This window comes from Panthera tigris, chromosome B2 (assembly GCF_018350195.1).
Source record: "Panthera tigris isolate Pti1 chromosome B2, P.tigris_Pti1_mat1.1, whole genome shotgun sequence".
Classification (NCBI taxonomy): domain Eukaryota; kingdom Metazoa; phylum Chordata; class Mammalia; order Carnivora; family Felidae; genus Panthera; species Panthera tigris.
The window spans coordinates 145,928,584-145,938,648 of NC_056664.1; positions in this window are offsets into that span (position 1 = coordinate 145,928,584).

The following is a 10,065-nucleotide window of genomic DNA, read 5'->3' on the forward strand; positions in this document are numbered from 1 at the left end:
GCCAAACGTGCTGGGTAGGAAGCGCATTCAACTGACCCCGCTGTCAGGAGTGGGTGTGCAGGCTGGGAGCGTGGGTTCCTAGCCCCGCTATTGACCTCAGGTACCTGCCAGCCCTCTCTTGCCTCAGTTTCCTGATCTGTGAAATGGGAATGGTGACATTCTCTACCTCAAAGGGTTGTGAGGATGGTTAATTGAATTAACTCGGGTAAAGAGCACGGCGTAGTGCCTGACACCCGTTAACTGCTCAATAAATGCTTGTCATTGTTTGGCTTTGCTCTTGACCTCCCAACGTGGCTGTCACTCCCCAGAAACACAAGACACCCTCAGGCCTGGGCCGTTGACAGTGCGAGTGTCTGGTGGCAGTTTTCAGGGGGAAGGCGTGATGATCGGAAGCTAGCAAAGTAGATTGTGTCTCATCTGGGCTTCTGCGCCACACTGAGTCCTCATGGGATGGCAGGGAGTCCCAGAGAGACTCCCAGAGAGTGCAAGAATGCACATTTTCTGCAAAGCTATTGATGGAAAGCCCCCATCCCGGGCTTTGAGCTGGAAGGATCCCTCTCCTAGACCCCGAGCCTCAGCACATCTTTGAAAGATTAGAACCCAAAGCCAAGGGCCCCCCTGAGAGCTCTGGGCAATGGGCCCGTGTCATCTGGAGAGGAATCCTGCTCCCTGTTCCTTTGGGCGGGAAATTAGAGGGATTTTATAAGCCACCTCGCGGCGATCTGAGAACCCTATATCCCTGGTGAGCCCAGCAAATACGCAGGTTGCATTCGCACATTGAACGTCTCTAAAAAGGACTTCCTCTGACTTGTGCATTCATACCTTGCCGCCACAAAGCTATGAATTTTCTGATTTTTGTCGCACTCTGATAAGATTAAAAAAACACAGTTAGATGTGCTCTTGCTGGCTGAATTGCAGAAATAATTTCTCATACAAATGAAATCTAAAATTTGGTAGATGCCTCGTCCAGGGGGACAGGAAGCGATTTTATCAATTCCCATTAGCTTCAGTCAACGATCAGGAGCCTGCTTTGACCTGCGTTTTCTTCCATCAGCAAGAAGACTCATAGGTCACTAATTTCCCAGGCTGACGGAGGTTTGGTAGAACCGCTACCCTCCGTGCTGAGCCTCGGGCCCCCTGGTCCGCAAGAGAAATCTCCGACCAAGTGGGAAATGCAGACTAAGCCGTTCCCCGCCTGCCAGGAAGACCCCCACTTCGAGCCGGAACGAAGTCTTTCAAGATTTGAAATTCTCAATGGGGACCTGGTGGCACTCACTTTCGTCTGGATTCAGAGCATCCAAGAGAAGGTTTCTTGTGTGTTTGAAATTTGAGGGTGGGCAAGCCTTCGCAGAGAGGTCCAGTGTTAATTTTAGTTTGTATCCTAAACCTCAAAAACACACACTGGGGGCCTGGACAGTTTTCCTCCCTGGCAGGATCCAGTTCCTTCCGTCCTCTGCACATTTCTCCTTTAAAATAGGTCCATGTGGCCACCAGGTCTCTGTCAGTGCAAACCTGGGCATGAGCATGGTTTCTCTGAAAGAACTTGAGCCCCCCGGTTCCTTAGCTGGAATCTTAGAGTCAGGAGCCCTCTGCAGAAGCCAGTTGTATTGATTTTTACCCCTACAGAAATTGGGAGGAAGTAAATATTTACTAAAAACACCAAGGGTTTAAAATAGCCTAGATTGGAAATCTTCTTCTTCTTCTTTAATGTCCTGTGCTCCTTTGACAGAAAGGAAGCCTGAAGACTCTTTGGAGAGAGAGGATTTTAATGGACAACTGCCCTCGTTCCTAAACTTCCGAGCAATTGAGCTCGGCTGGTGTCACCAGGGCCGACAGAGCATGAGACTTGATGAGGAGCTGTTAGCACAGTCATGGAGGGCTTTCTGGTCCGCAGGCAGGTGCACAGGTCTGCGTGTTGCCCGGTGCATTGCATCATTTGTTCAGCGCTGGGGCAATGACACAGAGACATCAGCTGCTTGGGGCAGGAGTAGATGGATGGTGTGGGTCATTGTTTTGATCGATTTATCTGTATTTCCGTGGGTTTCCTCAGGCACGGGCTGTCTGGGGGCTACAATACCAATGGGCTACAGCAAGACAGAGGGAGAGAACGAAGATTGCATCCACTGGCCCCCATTCTCTGAGAATACCTCTATAGACCCCTTTAAGTGAGTCAAACCAGAGGCCCGTCCCGCAGGCCAAAGCTTCTAGATGAGCAAATATGCCTCTTTCCGAGAAGACTAGAGCTAGCCAATAACGGCCTCTTTGATTATTATAGTCCCATGGACTTAGGAGTGCAAACCCCCAGGCCTCCACTGCCAGGTGATCTAGGGGCGTCCCGTGGGTTGACGCCTCAAAGACCGGGTCCCCAGATGGCAACCCGGGGCCCCAGACGTGTGAGGAAGCTCCTTTCTGAGAGACATGGAAGCCGTGGCCTGTGGCAGAAGAGTGTGACGGTGGGGCTCGTTGGCTGGAGTGAGGCAGAGGGGAGTGTGAAGATAGAACATGCCAATAAAAGAAAAAAAAAAACCAGAAAGGAAAAGAAAAAGGAAAACGGCAGAAAGAAAGACAAAAAGGTAGAAAAAGGAAACCACGAATAAAAATTAAAAAGAAAAAAGAAAGAAAAGGATGGCAGTGGTGCCTGTGGCTCTAGCAAAGCAGAGGGAGAGCAGAAAGGAAAATGGCGCCCGGCGGTCTGTGCCTGGAGACTATCCCAGCGAGCCCCTCTCCCTCAGACCAACACTTCCGACTTAGGAAGTGAGTCTCTTTCAAATACGGTCTGGGCACCTTTCCAAAGGCTGCTGTTGTGCCAGGCCCTGCGACCAATGTGACATCATGACCTGATCCAAAGTCGGACACTCCAGTAACTGAGCCACTCAGGTGCACCAGAATCACTTTTTAGGAGAAGCTTCAGGTTTTGAGACCCTTCTTCTTCTTCTTCTTCTTCTTCTTCTTCTTTCAACTTATTTTTATTGATTTTTATGTTTATTTTTGAGAGAAAGAGAGAGCGAGAGCAGGGGAGGGGGAGAGAGAGAGGGAGACACAGAATCCAAAGCAGGCTCCAGGCTCCGAGCTGTCCGCACAGAGCCTGATACAGGGCTCAAACTCACAAACTGGGAGATCATGACCTGAGCTGAAGTCAGACACTTAAACGACTGAGCCGCCCAGGTGCCCCGAGTCCCTTCTTAATCATGGGTAGCTGCACCAATGGTGGGCTTTCTGGTGACAGTGACCTTCAGCCTTTCCTACTCACTTTAGTGCAGTTTCCCTCTTGTTTGCCAAGTGTGAAGGGGTCACTCTATGGGTTTTTAGGTTTTCTCAGAGAAAGTGACTTCATGTACAGCAGCAGATTCGGTTTGTCCACGGGAGAAGGTGAATTCAGGAGCTTTTTATGTTGCTATCTTGAACCAGAAGCCTGGTCAGATCTTCCCTTGACCTAAGACTTTTACGGGTGGTCCGGGGATGGGGCAAGATTGGGTCCAGAGCTCCTGGGTTATACTCCAAGCTGCCCCTTCCCTCCAAGGAAGGGTCTGGTCTTGAGTCGCTTCTGGGTGACGCCACGGTCCTTTTGGCAAAGGAGCCAGTGCTCTAGAGGTTGCCCCGGCACGTTGTCTTTCTAGTGGAAGGACACAGAGAAGGCTGTGCCGGTGGTCTTAGATAAATGGTGACACTTAACATCCTCAGATGCTGTCGTAGATTATGTCGTGGGCCTGTCGGCAGGGAACGGGCAGGGCCACGTCTAAGGGAAGCAACTGCTGGCTGCTGTGCATACAGATTGGTGTTAAATTCAGTCCTATTAAACATCTTTATTAATGATGTGGAAGTGGGGTGTAAACAGAACATTAATTAAATGCCTGAATACTAAATTGGGAGGTGTTGCACAAGACAGGCTAATCACTTTATCATTTACTCAGTGTACAGAATTGTATAATTCAGGGGATCTACTGACTAAAAGTGGAACAGATCTTTGTTGACAACACGATTGGCTCAAAGCGTAGCTGGCGTTTTGGTTGGCTTTCTTCACGTGTGTCTTCTTCTCCTGGAAACCTTTCTATTTCTGTTAGTCTCAGAATGATGAGTCATCCTGTCCGTATGCTAAGCACCCAGGTAGGGAGAAATACTTGAGAGGGTGGGGTGTAAATAGTAGCAGAGACAGAAGGCAACACACAGCAGCTGAAGACTAGTTACCTCTGTTGTCTGGAGACTGACAGGTGTCTATCCTGACCCTCAGTGGGGCCTCTTCTGTTCCTTATACCACAGGTGTTATTTGAGCAAGAATAGAGCAGACCGAGAACGTGGCACCCTCTTTACACTCACGGTATAGATTTGGGGTCAGGAGACCCGGATTTTAGTACTCGGTCTGCGTTTTTCTGATGATGTAGCTTCGGTGAAGTCATTAAACCTCTCTGAGAGTTGGTTTTCTGTTTTTTGTTTTTTTTATCTGTAGATGAGGGAATAATATGTAGTGCTGAGAGATGTGAAGAGTGTGATTTTTTTAAGGTTTATTTATTTTGGGAAAGAGAGCATGAACAGGGAGGGGCAGAGAGAGAGAGGGAGAGAGGGATTCCCAAGCAGGTGCTGTCAGCACAGAGCCCGATGAGGGGCTCGATCCCACAAACTGTGAGATCATGCCCGGAGCTGAAATCAGGAGTCGATGCTTCAGAGGCTAGGCGCCCCTAGTGTGATATTCGTGAGAGAATTTTGTAAAACTACAACACTGTTCAAAGTTAGAATGACATTGGATTAATTGTCAAAGAATGAGGCATACTGTCCCTGTGCATATAAAGTACTCCAAATAATTATCAGCAGAGAGGCCAAGAACATTTAGAAATATGGATAGGAAATTCAATCTGGAAAAATGCTAGTAAATACTTAGGGACATTAGAAAATTGGCAGGGTTTGCAGTTGGCAAAATGAATCAAACTATTTTTCAAATGCTTGGGTTCAACAAACTATAATGAGCTTGCCAAGCACCTTTTCTTATAAATTTTGGATCCTTTGTTTGTTTCAGCTAAAACATGATCCATAAGCTTCTGATTCATTTACACTTAATTTGCTAAAAGGCTATTTGTCAGCCGTGGTCAGATGTTCCAGAAACTTGCTGGACCCACTCAAAGAATCGGCCCAGATTTCTTTAGAAATGTTACTGGCCTGGTGCACAAAGGGTATCTGGGTGCATTTAAACGCTATGCATTCAACATCCTGATCTCAACGATTCTCGAATGTATATGATATTATGCTATTCAGGTGGAGGTTACTGCTTCGCTCCCATCATTCATCCTTCTCTCTCTTAGCGGTTCTGACTGCTAAAGTATAACTAAGGGCAAAGACATGAGCTGGTCAGAGCTCAGACTACGAGCACTGTTGAGGGAAGTCCGGGTCGGAGAGAGTCCCCGAGGAGCTTCCCACATCCTTGTCCTCACTCGAAGGGTACCTGACTTGCCTCTCCGAGCGCACGGTGTGAGAAGCAGAGCCCCAAAGGCCCTCCCAGGCTGCGGACCCTGCATGGGCACCCTCGAGCCGGGGTGGGCAGAGGTGCCTCATTGGCATTCACGTTCACTGGAGATTTCGATGGATCATCTCTCCTCCCCCGTCCCGCGCACTGCTTGCCACACGGCTCCGAGTCTGGGTCCCAGAGGAGAGGCTCCAGTCCACCCGGGTGCCAGAAGCCTTGTCTGCTCATCAGATCTTCTTCCGCCACAGGTTCTCTTCTGGGTGGGTTTGGCGGATTATACGCAGAACAGAGTTTTAGGAACAGGAGAGACAGAGAATGGATTGTGGCTGTCCCCTGGGGGATCCTTCTAAAGCTCCTTAGCAAGGCCTGGGACTTTGGGACCAGGGGGACAGTCACAATCCATTCTCTGTCTCTCCTGTTCTTGAATATAAATATACGTGTGTGTGTGTGTGTGTGTGTGTGTGTGTGTATACACGTATATATATATGTATACGTATACATATAATTTATTGTCAAATCGCTTTCCATACAACACCCAGTGCTCATCCCAACAGGTGCCCTCCTCAGTGCCCATCACCTGCTTTCCCCTCCCTCCCACCCCCCTTCAACCCTCAGTTTGTTCTCAGTATTTAAGAGTCTCCTATGGTTTGCCTCCTTCCCTCTCTGAGAAATGCTTTTCTAAGTGAGACAGAGCAGCACCAACTTCTGGAAATGAATCCAGCCTGATCAAATCATACAGATGTATTTCTACATGTTAGATGGACAATGCACGCACAATAGAGTTACACATAATGTGCACGCACAAACATATTTACACAAGTGAGTGAGCCATAGCAAGGCCTGGGATGGAAAATTCCGTCTCCTTCCACCTGCATTCAGCCATTTCATTTTACAATGTTGTCCCTTGCGGGAATGTTTTTTCCCTTGAGCTGTGGTATGTACCCGAGCACACGGGGTAGGGGTGGGGGACTCCACCTCCCTTAGTCCTTCTGGATAATTCTGCCCCTAGGTCTCTGACCGTGTGGCAATCTTTTCTCCCCATGCCATGCCTGAGCATCTGGGCCAGTGTTCACTTAGCCTTCGAATTCCAGATCTCCCATATTCTCTCCATTTCACACCTCTTCCTCTTGTCTTCTCTCCAGTGCTGCACTGGAGGGTGAGAAGAAAACATATTGATTGTTCCCCCTTTAGCTCTAGGTATCCGCGCACAGAATACCTTTGACGCCTTTCCCAAACCTCCACCCCTTAAGGGTCTGAAAGAGAAAACTGGGCTATTTCCTCTTTGTGATTCCCAATGAACCATGCATTTGCCAATTGCTCTATTGTAACTGTCCCATTGCCACTTCCCATCGGGGGAATATGCCTAGGATCCCAAACCAGGAGAAGAGTTGCGGAGGATATTGATGAGAAATATATGACTTTCGCATAAGAGACTGGTTCCCTTGGAATCCTGAGCTTAAGGAGGTGAGTGAAACCGTGCGCTGTGTTCCTGCCTGTGTCTGGGCATCGCTTGTGACTGATTCGGACCAGACGATTCTGGGCCAGAATGGGGCCAGATGATTCCGGGCCAGATACCGTGCTGAGGTGACGCTGGGCAGATACCTCTGGGCTTCATGAGTCTGCCCTCCTCAGCCCAAGACGACCGAGCACAGGTGGTCTCCTACCTCAAGACGGATGGTGGCCCGGCCGGCAGCAGCCTATATCTGAGCGACTGGACTTTGCAGAATGAACTGGAGGCATGAGGTTCCTCTCTCCCGAACGTGGAAACTGAGAGCCTGTGCCAGTCGCTGAAAGTGTGAGGTGAAGATTTCAGAAGGAGACTATATGGGTTGGCCCGGGCAGCTCTAGAAAGTGCCAGAGGCTGTGAGTCTCAATCAGCAGCAATTTATTTTCTCACATTTCCGGAGGCTGGACGTCTGAGGTCAAAGTGCTGGCAGGGTGGCTCTCTCTCTCTCTCTCTCTCTCTCTCTGGCCTGCAGACAGCCCCTTCTCCTGGGCCTCCACATGGGCTCTCCTCCATGCGTGTCGATGGCCTCATTTCTTGTGATGAGGACACATCTCATGGATTAGCAGTCACCCTCATGACCTCATTTTAACTTAATCACCTCTTTCCAGACCCGATGTCCCTGGGAGAAGAAGAGAGCTTGGAAAGAGGACAAAGGACGCCACGCGAGTCTCTATGGAGAATCACACGCCTCTGTTCCTGAGGGTCTTCAGGGACCAGCTGCAAACCACTTCCATTTCCCTGAAGAGACCCTGTGCGGACACCTCTTCATGGCACCGGAAGGGCCCTGACAGGTGCAACCATCAGCCTTCTTTCCCAGAGGGGAGACGGGTTTGAAAAGTAGTCACCTTCCGTCCACAGAAATGTGCTCAACTGGCTGTTTTATGGGGCGGCTCGGCGTGCCTAGACATGGGGACAGAGGTGAGAGCAAAAACACTGAGTGTCCCCAGCTGGCCGGGTTTTGTCTGTGTTTGTTATGCTCTGGGATTACGGTGATTAGCGCCGTTTGCCGAAGGCTCTGAAACAATTCCCCCTCTATCCGTTCTTCCTGAAATTTAGTCTTTCAGCCAAACAGTGTGGTCCTCACCCTATGTTTGTTAAAAAGGTTAGGGAAAATGTCATCCAACCCGCAGCCCGGAAAGGCGCCCTGCACAGCTGGTGGAGGCTCAGTGGGCATTTTCCGGCATTCTAGAACAAACAGAGACTGTATCCTTACACAGCCCCCTGGGCTCCACGGGCAGGGCCCGCACCTCTGTGCACCTCCCCTGCACCTGCCTGCCGCCCGGCCCCCCACCACGCCCGTCCACCTGGCGGCCTCCCTCTGCCAGCACAGCCTCACCTCCCGGCTGCGGCTTCCTTGGGAAACCCTCTATTCGATTTTAAAAGCAGAAACAGCCATGGGGCCGGGGGCGCTGGGGGAACGTGCATTCGAAATTTTACGAAGAAATCAAATTTTGTGTTGCTTTAAAGGAAGCATAGTATTGCAACGCGAAAGCAACGAGGGGAGGGGGGAGGCATCTTTAGGCAACCCTTTAATTCATAAATGAGAATGATCGAATACGCATCTGTACGGTGAGAGTTTTCTGCGTAATGCTAATTAGCCTGTGTGCTCGGCAAATGCATTTTTCAAAGATAGTTCAAAGGCACACGTCCATCTGGCTCTGCCCAAAGTGTGCGTATACATTCAGTGCAGAGAGCAGGCGTGAATAAGGTTTTACCAATCGTGGCTACAGACTGGATTTCAGTCAGCCGTATTTGGCCTCAATCAACAACACTGGACACAACGAGATTCGTTTAAAAGTGGTGTGACTGAAAACCACCTTCTAAATGAGCTACACTGTGTGGGCATCTCCACCATACCTAATTTTACAAGGAGAGCTCTGCCAGGGGGACTCCGGGACCTTGAGCTTACACTTTAGATGGCATTCATTTCCTTTCGTTTTGTTGTCGTTGTTTGTTTGTTTGTTTTTGTTGTTGTTGCAAGACAAATGTCTTTCTGCGGGAGTAGGCTTGTAGGGGCCTGGGGTGCAGGGATGCCCAGGAAATGAGTTTTGCCCACCGTCCGAGGCACCGGCAGAGGACCCGTGATGACGTCCCGCACGGTGACCTGCACACAGGGCCACGGATGCCGTCCTCGGATGCTGTCCTCAGCCACAGGGACGCTCCTGGGTCTGCTCTGTCTGCCCCTTGTATCCATTCCAGCAAACTCTCATTAGGCAAGAATGTTGTCTTTTCTGATTACATCGCAAATGCACCCAGAGGGGATGAAAGGGAAGAAATTATAGACAGACGATGCATTATGTCACCACAGGGTTTGGGTTTCCCACCTCGGGGACGGCTAAGTGGTGAATCACCAAGAACTGGGCTGGAATGTCGGCTCTGTCACCTGCACACCTATGACTTAGTGTAACCCCTTCAGCCTCGGGGTCATCATTTACAACATGTAGATCGAATAGGGGCACCCGGGTGGCTCAGTTGGTTGGGCGTCTGACTGTGGCTCAGGTCACGATCTCACGGTTCGTGGGTTCAAGCCCCGCGTCGGGCTCTGTGCCGACAGCTATGAGCCTGGAGCCTGCTTGGGATTCTGTGTCTCCCTCTCTCTGTCCCTCCCTCAAATATAAATAAACATTACAAAAATTAAAAAAAAAGAAAAGAAAACAAAAACAGAAGTAACAACCTCCCATCCCTGGGTCTTACTGCCTCTGAAGAAACAGAGCGTGAGGTTTCCGTTTTCAGAGCGCAGGGATGAAGCACTACCCCCTGACGGGGCTGCTTGAAAGGTGGGAAGAGCTGTCCAACCCATTCTGTACCTTCAGGGAGCTTTGGGATGGAAATCGAGGACAGCGATGGCCTCCGCAAGAGTCCTTAGGCTCGCTCCCAGGCCAGACCCAGGCCGGCCGGATGCTGTCTTGACATGGAAACCCGCACATGCTTTGGGGGTGCCGAGCTGCGTGAGAGCAAAGTAGGGAAGGGCGGGGAGGGCCGGCTTCATCCGGCATCGCGGGACCATCCACCGCGCCCCTGCTCGAGGCGGCTGCCTGAGGTACAAACCCCTGCCTCGTGTCGACTCATTTCGGCTCTGGCGAGTTGTTCGCCCTTGTGGTCGCAG